Raw genomic sequence first — 13,401 nt, 5'->3', positions numbered from 1 at the left:
GTTCATCTGCACACTCACAGAGAAGCTAGTCATGTGACTGATAGACACATTGAGCCGTGACTCTTTGTACTGGTCAGACTTCCTGTGTTTAGTCTCTTTTTTTCTACCCAGCAGAAGACTAAAAAGCTTAAGGAGACTGGACCTGAATTTCTGGTAAGTATAGCTTTGTTTAACAGCATGATAACTAAAAATAAAATAATAATAATAAATATAATTTGAAAACTTGCTTTTTATCACATCTACTTTTGATTTAGATTTTGAAATTGACACTTCAACACCTGCTAGTGTATTTTATATTGTATGTACAGTATCTAACAACTACACTGTGTATATGCATGCCAGATACTTGCATATTTTGTCATGTTCCTCTTATACATAAAGCCAGAGGTTGTACTGTGTACCTGGTGAATATCGCAGATCTTCTGTTTTTCTTATGCTGAGTCAAATATATTGGTTTTGATTGGTTAGATTTATTGTAAAGCATAAGATAATAAAACAATTACCAAGCATCTACAGAGGTCTCCGCACACTAGGTTCTGCCTGAGCTTGCTTCCATGCTGAACTCATTTATTACACAGGGAGAATGTGAAATATCTTGTATAAACAATGGAATACTTTCTAGGAAACCTCGCTATCATTAATTCCATCCAGCTGATTCACCAAACTGATTTCATAGCCCTTCGTGTTTAGAACATTTTACAGACTATAATATATCATTATTCTAAGTAGACAGGGTTTGCAAAGCTGAGTATGGATGTTTGGTATGTAAAATACGTGATCACATTTTCAGCAAAAATGGCCATGTTCTACTACATGGGTACTCAACTTTTAGTAAAGGTCCACTTACCGGGGTCTTCTGTCAGGTGAAGGTCCTAACTGAACATCAGTAGTAAACATGCTGTTTTGTTAACTTTTCACAAACGTTGTTGAACTATTTACATACAGAATTGATGCTTATTAGTGGGAAAACTAGCATTTTTCTCTCTCACCAGTCCTTATATAGCCCCCCTGTGCGCTCCCCCAGTAGTATATAGCCCCCCTGTGTGCTCCCCTAGTAGTGCATAGCCCCTCTGTGAGCTCCCCCCGTAGTATATAGACCCCTGTGCAACCCCCAGTAGTATATAGACCCTTGCTTTGTGCTCCCCAGTAGTATATAGCCACCACTGTGTGCTCCCCCTCCCCTATAGGATATAACATAAAAAAACAAACACTTATACTCACCTGGGTCTGGGCATCTTCTCTTCTGTTCCCCTCTTGTGACCACACTGCAGTGGTCACAAGAGGCAGCTCTCCCCTTGTCCTGGTGACAGTGCTTCAGTGACGTCAGTCAAGCGCCGGCACCAGAGACAGAGAGCGGCGTCTTGTGACAGCTGCGGCCACAAGAGTGACTGACAGGGAGGGAACCAATGGCTCCCTCTCTGTCAGTGCTGCTGCTTGGTAAAAATAGTTACTGTGCAGAGCACAGCAGAGGTCCGGACAGCTGGCTTCCGCGGTCCGCCAGTTGAGGACCCCTGTTCTACTAGATAGAAGACGAACTAGATACCTAATAGAAGAATATCCAGATATGATGTCTGTGTGCCCTAATAGAGACAACTAATATAAAGCAATATATTTCCAATATCTTATAAAAGATTAAATCTGCCAGCACAGGACAGGCTTTTTCATTTTAATAGCTCTGATCTTAAACAGAATCTCAATACATTTTAAAATGTATTATCTGTACAGGATTACAGGGCAGCCATCTTGACAGCACTGATGTTAAAGGGAACCTCTGGCAAAAATCTTTCAAATCAACTAGTGTCAGAAAGTTATATAGATTTATAATTGTCACCTTATCAGCTGCTGTATGTCCTGCAAGAAGCGGGGTATTCTTTCCAGTCGGACACAGTGCTCTCTGCTGCCACCTCTGTCTGTGACAGGAACGGTCCAGAGCAGCAGCAAATCTCCACAGAAAACCTCTCCTGCTCTGGACCGTTCCTGACATGGATAGAGATGTCAGCAGAGAGCACTGTGTCAGGCTGAAAAGAATACACCACTTTCTGCAGTACATACAGCAGCTGATAAGTACTGGAAGACTGGAGATTTTTAAATAGAAGTAAAGTACAAATCTATATAACTTTTTGAAACCAGTTGATCTGAAAGAAGAAAAAAAAACTTGTAGCTGGAGTTCCCCTTTTTACAGCATTCTTCATAGATCAATGAGGGAAGAGAAGGAGGAGGTTAGTTGTGACCATTACCTATTGTGAAAGGTGGATTCTTTGTAATCTGCTGCAAGTAATATATTAGGGAAAACATGTAAGAAAATAGCAAAATCTTCTTTTAGTTTGTAAAAACCAATGTACACAGCTGTGTTTGCAAGTCTCTGTTTTCAGAATGGTGGCCAAGCATGCACGCTGCCTGAATCACCTCCATTCTTGTGATCAGCAGGGGTCCCAGCAGGCAGACCGTGACTGATCAGTTACTTATCACCTGTCCTGTGGATAGGACAAATAAAGGGATTGCCCTTTTGTAAAGCATAGGTATAGTGGGTTGACAAGAGTAAGATATATCTCTATAGCTACTCACTAGTGAATAAAAGGTTCACAATAGGATTTCCTCTACAAACTCATTCTTACATTCAAAAATGTATAATAGTAAAATCTTAAAAGAAAACAATTGTAACCATGCATATGTTTTATTAACATGCAAATTATATCATTTAAAGGGGTAGTTTACATTTTTTTTCTTTCAAATTAACTTGTGCCAGAATTGTAGGTAATTGTAATTTACTTCAATTAAAAAATCTCCAGTCTTCCAGTACTTATGAGCTGCTGTATGTCCTGCAGGAAGTGGTGTATTTTTTCAGTTTGATACAGTGCTCTCTGCTGCCACCTCTGTCCATGTCAAGAACTGTGCAGATCAGTAGCAAATCCCCAAACAAATGCCTTTATTTATTTATACATTTATTATTGCTTTGGGGGGCTATGGGAATTTTATGTGTTTTGTACTTTCTTTATTTATATTTTTATGTGTGTGTGTTTTTTATTTCTTTACTTCACAACAGGATTGCCTGATAACAGGCAGATTACAGTGCAATGCTGATCTGCATTGCACTGAACCCTGCCTGTCATAGGCATTGCTCATGAGACTTAGGGTACTATTACAAGGAACGATAATCAGCCTAATCGGCCCAATTCGGGCGATTATCGCTCCATGTAATAAATACAACGATCAGCCGATGACAACGATCATCGGCTGATCGTTGATATAGGTTCTGACCTATTTTTGTCGGGCACGGACACGTAGCAGTGTGCGGGCGGCGACTAATGATATACATTACCCATCCACGTTCCAGGGCTGCTGCTTCTGTCTTCTTCTCCCCGGGTCCTACGCGCTGTAACGTCAGTGCGGCGGTCCCGGCCTGACAGGCCACTCTGACGTAAGAGAGCGCAGAACCCTAGGAGAAGAAGATCGCAGCGGCAGCCCTGGAACGTGGATGGGTAATGTATATAGTTATGCAAGGGCATCGGTAACGATGTCCTTGCAGCCCTTGTTTAACGATTATCGGGCCGTGTAATAGGCCCAGTAAACGAGCGGCAATCTAGCAGATCGCTGCTCGTTTACAGGTATTATCGGGCCCTGCTCGGCCCGTGTAATGCCACCCTTAGCCATAGGGCTGAGCCTCATGAGCTTCCATAGCTATGACACAGGAGCCCTCCCTTTCATCATTCTTAAAGCCATAACTTTTTATTTTATTCTTTAGAAACCCCTCACCTGTGCACAGTTCAGATGCACAGCATAGGAATGAGATTCTAAGGCCTGACTGTCAATCAAGAAAGGACAAGGATAGGACCCTCAGCACTTCAGGCTCTTGGAAAAAGCCTCTTTGACTCTGCACCAGAGAATAAAAACAGTTTTCTACATTTTGGAAGCACAGCTGACTATGAAAGATACCATATGTCCTCTTGCTCTAACAGCTATATTATAGTGTTCCCGTAGTAAAATTCCCTTTACCTGATTCTTGACCCCCATAATAAATTACCCTATATTATATATTACAAAGCCAGGAAAAAAATATTTATATGGCAAAATTAAAAAAAAAAAAAAATGCAATTACGTAAATTTAAGTTTACTATGTTCCTACAACATTTTTTCCTGTCCTTTTTTTTCCCTTTTAAATGATGGCCGTCATTTTGGACAGCCGTCATTACAATGAGGGGTGTTGGTACATTAGTACCAGGTGGACTGATTGCCTTTTGGATGTGTCTTGAATTTAATAGCAAAGATGTGAAAGGATGGAAGGTGAAAAAAAGGAAAACTGTGTGTGAACAACTAAAAAATAACATCAGTTTTTTGCAAAAGATGTCAGCGAATAATTGTCATGATCAGTATTTTGACGTTCGTGCAAACAACTTCCGTATTTTAAAGAGGTAGTTGACCAAAAAAATTTCTTTCGAATCAATTGCTGCCAGAAAGTGCCAGAGATTTGTAATTTACTTATATTAAAAAATCTCAAGCCTGCCAGTATTTATCAGCTGCTGTATGTCCTGCAGGAAGTGGTGTATTCTTTCCAGTCTGGAGAGCAGGAGAGGTTTTTAATGGAGTTTTGCTGCTGCTCTGGACAGTTCCTGTCATGAAAAGGGGTAGCAGCAGAGAGTACTGTGTCAGACTGGAGAGAATACATGACTTCTGGCATGCAGCAGCTGATAAGTATGGAAACACAAGATTTTTTTAAATAGAAGTAAGTGACGTCAATTGAAATGCGGCAATAGCGGACACTTTAAAAAAAAAAAAAAATCAAAAGCGGATGCCTTTTCTCTATTTTTTTTTTTAATACTTATTGGGGGAGATTAATCAAATAAGGTGTAAAGTGAAATTGGCTCAGTTGCCCCTAGCAACCAATCAGACTACACCTTTCATTTCTCACTGACTGACATTTGGAAAATGAAAGGTGGAATCTGATTGGTTGCTAGGGGCAACTGAGCCAGTTTCACTTTACACCATTTTTGGTAAATCTCCCTCATTGCCAACACAGCCTAAAACTGGCATGCTGAATGTGTTCTACACAGTATGAAGTAAGCTTGGGTGGTTTTCGTAATGTTTTACCTGTGCATTGCCATGTTCTGACCCCTATAACTTTATTTTTTCACCTGTGATCTTTAGCTTTTGTAGGTGATGATGACTTTCTGATGACTTTTTATTTAATTTTTTTCTGAGATGAGACAAAAAAAAAAGTTTTTTTATTTATTATTTTCATTGTGCTGATTTAGTAATTTTATAATTTAATTAGTATTATGTAGTTTTTCTTCTCATTAAAGAAAGTATGTGTGCGTGAGTGACGTAAGCACACTTCACAATCCAGGACTAAAAACACTTCTACACATCTGTGGAAACAAATAATTAAAATGCTTCTAGTCACAAAGTTTTATTTTTGTTTCAAAATTTTCCTTTTAATATACAGTATTTACTGACAGGCCGCTTACACATCAGGAGAAGGGTTAACATATGTGTGTCCAGTCTAAATAAACAATGCGCCTTTGTATATGTCCAAAGACATTACCTCATGCTTCTGCAACTACAACTATTACTATTAAGGGCCACTTTAGAGCAGTTTAGCCCTGACAGTGATTTATCAGAGCTGTTCAGAAGGAAATAGCCCATATCTGACGGTCTTAAATGACTACAGAATAGATCCCAGCGGATCCACAAATAGAAGTAGTTTCAGATTCATTTGGTCCTACAACACAAAAGATCATTCTAAATTGTAAAAAGAATGAAGATGAAAACTTGCTTAGATCTATTTACACTACTGATTGGCGAATCATTTAAAAATGTGCTTCGCAATGTTTTTACCGCAAAAAATCACATATGAAACTTAACAAATCTATACATACCTGTCTGCACTCCTCGTTATCATCTTTGGTGAGTTACAAGAGTGACAGTTGGCTCAGCCAATCACTGGCTGCGGGTCTGTCCCTTCTCAGTCAGTGACTGGCTGAATGGGCTGTCACTCTCCGCTTAGCCAGTCACTGACTACCTGAGAATGGACAGCGCTGCAGCCAGTGATTGCAGTGTCATTCTTGTGTTACACCCCACTGGCGAGTGACAAAGAAACCTTCGATCCTTGTAGTTAGAGATAAACAAAGCAAATTCACAGATATTTGTTAAAAAAATGCTAAACATGGTGGCCAAGATGGCGGCCGCACATATTAACTTAAAGTACTGTCTTTTAGTGGCCATCCAGTCAGCTGCAAACCCCACTGTGATGTCAACACCTCACCCTATATATATAGGGTGAGCTACTTCCTGGAGGTGGGCAGTCGGCTGTGTGTGTAGTGCAGAGTAGGTTGCAGCAGAGATTTACAGCAGAGCAGAGTAAGAAGAGAAATACAGAGGGATAGGGGCAGAGAGGAGAGAGGGTGGACTGTGGGTAGATTGTGGGTGGTTTTCTGTGGAAGCTGTGAGGCCAGTGTCCAGTATACCAAGTTACTGGGTGCTGGTTATGCATTATACTAATAGACTGGGTGCTGGATACTGGGTGTGCATTATACCATGTGACTGGGTGCTGATTGTGCATTATACCTACAGTAGTGACTGGGTGCTAGTTGTGCATTATACCAAGTCACTGGGTACTGGGTGTACATTATACAAAGTGACTGGGTGCTGGTTGTGTATTACACCAAGTGAATGGATGCTGAGTGTATATACTGTAATGCCAAGTAACTGGGTGCTGTGAAGACAGTGTTCCATCTAATAAATCACTGGGTGCTGGGAATATAGTGTGCATTACAATAAAAAAAATGAATTGGTTCCCTTTATAATTACCAAAAAATCTATAAGCATGCAAAGAAATCTGGCCCTTCTCAGGGTACAGCCAGTATAACGTTACTCTGTAATAGGCCCACTATTGTAGCTATTATAGTTTGTTTTTTTAGTGAGATTCGTTTGCATTCAATTTGCAAATATTTGCGATTCTGATCCAATATTCGCAAACTGTGATTGTGGCATTTAAGTGGTTTCTGGACTTAAGTTCCCATAAGAAATTGGTGGGATGCAGAATATTTTCTATAGCAGCGGGGGGCCTAATGAAGACCCCCAGATATGCCATGTATTTATCCTACTCGGTACTTTCTCTGGGAGACCGGTTAGGTTACCTGTCAACGTTATGTTGACAGGATAATACACCTTACTATACTAGTAGGACAGCATGTTATATTAGCTATCTGAAGATTGCATTTCAAAGTCGCTTTGTGAGTCTAAGAAAGAGTAAATAATAACATTTCGAAATATATAATTATATTGAATATAAAAATAATTCCCCACCCTCCCAAATATACAACTGCACAATATCCCCTTACAAAATTTTATTTAAAACATACACATATTTAGTATAATCACATCCATAATGACCTGAACTATAATATTATCTTATCCCACATGGTGCATGTTATAAAAATTTAAATTTACATCAAACTTGCTGTATTTGCTAATTAGCATCTGGGAAAAAAGGAATATAAAGCAATCAAAAAGTTATATGTACTGTACCTAAAGATGGTGTCAATAGAAAGTACAACTTGTCCCGCAAAAAACAAGCCAAAGGGATTGTCCAGTTTCCTTTCTTTTTTATCCTAGCCTGACCCTTTGAAACAAACAAACAAAACAAATTTTTTTTCCCGAGGCTGGACTTCTCCTTTAAGTAGGCTTTTTCCCCCATGATTGAGTATGCTCTTATCAATAGAGCAATTGGGAACTGTTGGCTTAAAGAAAGCTAGGCAAGGGGACATTCCTGGCTGTGGTAGCTCTCTTGCAGTGTAGACTTTAGTATTATCCTTAGGGCCCTATTACACCAAATGATTATGGGCTGTACTTGGCAAATTACTGACTTTTCCAGAAGTTAATTGTTTGGTGTACTAAGTCATGTTAAAAGGCAGCGATCAGCCATACATGTCTGCTGATCGTTGTCTTTAAAACATAACTTATTAAAACAATATCAACAGTCTGCTAGCCATCACTCCATGCAGCAGACCGCTGCTATCTTTTATGAGTCAACTGGACGATCTAAGGATTGTCTGGGCAGCCCCTCCCACTACTTCCCACCTCCCCCTGCTCCTCCCTGCTCAATGTCTGTGCTTATAATAGCACAGACAGCGAGCAGGGCACGAGTGAGCGCTGAGCACCTGCTCGATCCTTTATATTAGTCCATATAATAGTAGCCTTACCTAAAAAGCCTTGGTTGGTTGTCAGTATCAGTTATCACCAGTAAGATGATGAATGACCATGAGTGTAACTACTATGCTGCTCCACTTACCTCTACCAGGCTACAAGATGTAAGGATATTCAGAAGTGCTAAGAATGAGCAGAGTAGGTCAGGTTTCGATGCTAAGCAGGGTGACCTATCTGGCTGCCAATGTTATTTATTTTATTGCTTTATCACTTTACTTTGAAATACATAGCTATAAGTCCAAACTCCCCATAGACAAGGCTCATAAGGTTTATAAGAATTCTTACTGGGAACTTTGGTTTAGTAGACAGTAGCATTCGTGGCACAGACTTGAGTGCTGAGTGCTTGAGGTAGGTGCTTTGAAATAGTGGTGCTTTGTAGAGGTAGAGGAGAGGAGTTTGCCATAGAAGCCCTTGCCCAATGTAGACCCTGTACTCTGACGGAACTATAGTGGAGATATCTAAGTAGTGAAGTGATGCTCGTACTCACGTTTAGACTATGTCTGACTGCCTTCTGCCCCCTGGTATCGTAGAACCCATCCCAGGTGGGTAGCACAAGCCCCAGTCGACAGTTATCTGGGTGTAGCTACAGTAGGTGCCCGAGGTTTCCCAGTTACCTGCATTACGCAGTAGGATACATAGACCATTATGCAGTAGCTTTGTCCTACTGGGATCAGCTCCTATTGTTTCAGGAGTCTGTCCTGCACTTTTTAGATGGGTTCCTGGCGTTGGCTAGGGTGGTCCTGGGTGGCTGCTCTCTTCTACTGTTGGCTTAGCACTGCATAGTAAAAATAGTCCACACTGGATACCTAGTCTGAACTGCCTCACTTCCTCCCACACGGAGCTAACTCCTCCTACAGGGTTGAGTGTGTGTAAAAGAAGACAGGATAGGACAGAGAAGAGTGAGCACCTACTATTGGTCAGCACATAACACAAACTTAGCCCATTACCTTCCTTCAGCTGTGCATAGAAGTTATACATATAAAGGACAGTGAGACCTAGTGGGGAAACTAAAAACTTTATCCACCACTTAACCTGATTGCGAACTTTAGGACAGGTGCATAAGAGAAGACTAGTAGTGGGATACCACAGCTCCCATTGCCCAACAAATTAATTTTAAATTTTTGACCATCCGTGACATACAAGGCCATAACTGTCCCTTCCGTATATTTCTGACTTGATATCCTGCCACCATTACTCATGCAACATCTGATCCTCCCATGACCTCTGTTTGTGCTTCCCCTTGTTCGTATCTCACATAACTGCCTCCAAGGTTTTGCCTGAGCTTCCCCCATACCCTAGAACTCACTACCCTGACAAATCCAGCTATCACCCTCCATCAAGATCCTCAAGAATAACCTAAGTACACATCGATGTAAACTAGGCTACAATCTACAGTAACTCTACACTACACTTTGACTAGCTGCCCCTTCACCTATTATGTTCCTTCCCTGAAGTGCAGCAAGCTGTAACATCTCCTTGCTCCCCTCTCCCATACCTGACCCTGCTGGGACTCAGCTTCCGTGTGTCAATCAAACAGGGAAGCTGGGGAAGGGTAAACATTCCAGCTCGCAGATATTCAGGGGCTTGGGAATGCATCTTTAATCTTTGCATCTGAGAATAAATGCCTTTCTCTACATCCTGATAGCACAGACAGATATATGAAAGATACCTTGTGTCTCCTTGTCCTGGCAGCTTCATACCAGTGTCAGCCATTTGGAAAGCGAATTACAGCTGACAGATTGTCTTTAAGGAGTCCAGTGAATAATTACTATCCAATGGACTCCTTAACACAAAAAGAGAAGAAATTTCAATTAATAAGTTATACTGAATCTTTTCCCACAGAGATATAGATCTATCTGCTGTAACGGCTGTCTCCACCTCCTCACCTCTTTGCTCAGTTGTTCTTGTTTGTCATTCAGTAACCATGTCTGTGCTCCCTGGCTATCCACCAGCATCCAGCAATTTAAATCTCAATCCATTCCTCATTCCAGTTTAACCTAAGTCTGAACTACGTCCTAAAGTTGCATCCTGAATTTCTACCACAAACCAAGATGATTATTCACTGACGTCCTTCTCTGAGGGTAGCATCCTGGGAGTTTCCCACAGCAAAGTTCATTCTGCCCTGCGACGGGCGCTGGTGAAAACTGGGAGCTCCGTAGACTCCGCTCCTTGGGGAAGAAATGCCAGCTTTCCTTGGTGATCCAGAGGATCCGCCTCTTTGTGCTTGGGCCATCCATTACATTTGCTCAGCTATTCCTGCTCTATAACAGGACGTCTATAAATTAGATAGTGTTGTCTTGATATCTTGATTTAAATTTACGCCCTATTGATGGTAAGGGGGTTCAGAACGGGGCCGCGCATGTAGCCCAGGACCGCGGCTATTAGCGGGCACGGTCCGATCGCCGTGCCCGCTAATCAGGTAATCAGATGCAGCTGTAAAAGTTGACAGCTGCATCAGATTACCGGATGCAGCCGTTGTCCCGGAGGAGCGATCCCCATATCTTCAGCCGGCAGGGGTCTCCGCTAAGATGGCGCTGATTTCGACTCGGCACTCGTTTGTTTTCGGCTGCAGCAGCCGAAAGCAAATGAGTGCCTATCTCATGGATCTATGCTGTATAGATCAGTACAGTATACAGCATAGATCTCAATGAGAGATCAAAGTGTATATACTAGAAGTCCCCAAGGGGGGCTTCTAGTAAAAGTGTAAAAAAAATAAAATAAAGTGTTGTTGTCAATAAAAAGCCCCCTCCCCTAATAAAAGTCTGAATCACCCCCCTTTTTCCAGGTTGTAAATAAAAATAAATAAGTAAATAAATAAATAAACATGTTTGGTATCGCCGCGTGCGCAATCGCCCAAACTATTAATCACATTCCTAATCTCGCACGGTAAACTGCGTAAGCGGCAAAAAATCCTAAAGTGCAAAATTGCGCAATTTTGGTCGCATCAAATCCAGAAAAATTGTAATAAAAAGTGATCAAAAAGTTGCATATGCGCAATCAAGGTACCGATAGAACGTAAACATTATGGCGCAAAAAATGACACCTTACACAGCCCCATAGACCAAAGGATAAAAGCGCTATAAGCCTGGGAATAGAGCGATTTTAAGGAACGTATATTTGTGAACAATGGTTTCAATTTTTTACAGGCCATCAGATAAAAGAAAAGTTATACATGTTACATATCGTTTTAATCGTAATGACTTGAGGAACATATATAACAAGTCAGTTTACCCCAGGGCGAATGGCGTAAAAACAAATACCCCCAAATAAACAAAATGCGTTTTGTTTATTTTTTCACTTTCACCACACATTTATTTTTTTTCTGGTTTTCCAGTGTACTTTATGAAAAAATTCAGCCTGTAATTGCAAAGTACAATTAGTGGTGCAAAAAATAAGGGCTCATGTGGGTTTCTAGGTGGAAAAATGTAAGTGCTATGGCCTTTTAAGCACAAAGAGGAAAAAAACGAAAACGCCAAAACCGAAATTGGCTCTGTCCTTAAGGGGTTAAAGCACCTAAAGGACTTTCGATCATATTACTTAATAAAATTGTATAGATCCAGGAAACACAAGTTATGTTTTAAATACTGTCTCTCTCTCTCTCTCTTTCTCTCTCTCACACACACACACACACACACACACACAAAAAACTTCCTTTACAAATAGATCTGTGTGTACATGAGCAGTCTGTATGAGGAAACCACGATTTTACATTTTCTGGCCCATTCCTATAATCATGTGTTGTGGTTTTGCTTATCGGATCTTAGCTTCCTGTATAATTTGTGGGAATGAATACAGAAAAAATGCCTAGTGATGTTATCCTGCATACCTTCCCGCAAATGTGCTAGTGTGTACACAGCATCTGATACCATAGGGGAAGTTATTACTGTAACTTTGATGCTAAGACAGGGTTAAACATTAGGATATTCCTTACCTAATGATGAAGTAAACTGTGACTTTTCATACAAGTCAGAGCATGGTGAAATGAAATATCCCTCTCTTCTTTTTTGCTAACAAAAACAAAAAAAGGTGTAAAATTATAATGGTTCTTCATTTTACATTATGACATTTTTTTATAAGGACAGATATAAGGGAGATTAGTTAAGATTGGTAATTCATATGCCATCCTTAAATGGTAGATTGTCATTGTGAAATATGCCTCTTAATAAAGTTGCCACATTTTGGGCTGCCTTAACCCCTAAATGACCCATGTTGTCGTACAACATTATGTGCTGCGGTGCTATGAAGTGAGCTGAGGAGGTGAGATCACTTCATAACTGGTGAGGACCAGCAGCCGGGCCCTCACCATTAATGACAGGCAGCAGCAATTGCGCGGCAGCCTGTCAGTAACCCCTTAATGCAAACAGGGTGTGTAAGTGTGTACGAAGCAGCTCCTGTCACCTACTCATTGGGACCCCTGCAGTGTGATTGTGGTGATTGTTTTCCCTGACTGGCAGAGGAGTTATACTTACCTCTGTGTGGTCCAATTGGTGCTCTTCTCATACAGTCTGCCACAGCCAGGATCTATGTGAAGATCACTGGTAGCATTGATAGCATCTGTATATGCAATCCATTGATTGCAGGTAATAGACCCCCGGGGAGACTTAAAAAGTATATTAAAAAAAAGTAAAAATGTTTTCAGAAATATGCCAAAGCTAGAGATGAGTGAATTTACAGTAATTATAAAGTGAAGGGCTTTGTTATTTCTGAAATCAGCTCATCAGTCTTTTAAAATAATTTTAAGATATGTTATTGCCCAACAAAAGTTGCGAAAATTACTAATAGACACTTATGGGAAACGCACCTATAATGCATTTTCTCTGCACTTACTACAGCATGGCGTGTTCAGGTCTCTGTAACGTTGGTGATGTCACGTCACATAAACTGCCGACTCCTGCTGCAGCAGTGGGACAGACTGGAGAAGCAGCAACCGGCAATTTATGTGATGGAACTTCACCAATTTACAGAGACCTATAAATGCCATGCTGTAGTAAGTGCAGTATTTTACTGTGCCATTTTACTGTGGTTCCCACAGGAAATGGAGTGGTGGTAAGATACTCTATCCGCTTTTCTAGGACTGATGGAAAGAGTGTTTGTCTGTCTCTATCAGTTCCATACCCAAAATGAACCCCTAAGTATTATACATTTATCACCTATCCTGTATATCAGTGATCAATGTTATTAGTGGACCAAGCCCTTTAT

This window comes from Dendropsophus ebraccatus, chromosome 7, assembly GCF_027789765.1.
Source record: "Dendropsophus ebraccatus isolate aDenEbr1 chromosome 7, aDenEbr1.pat, whole genome shotgun sequence".
Lineage (NCBI taxonomy): Eukaryota > Metazoa > Chordata > Amphibia > Anura > Hylidae > Dendropsophus > Dendropsophus ebraccatus.
Note: the sequence above shows the minus strand (reverse complement) of the source record.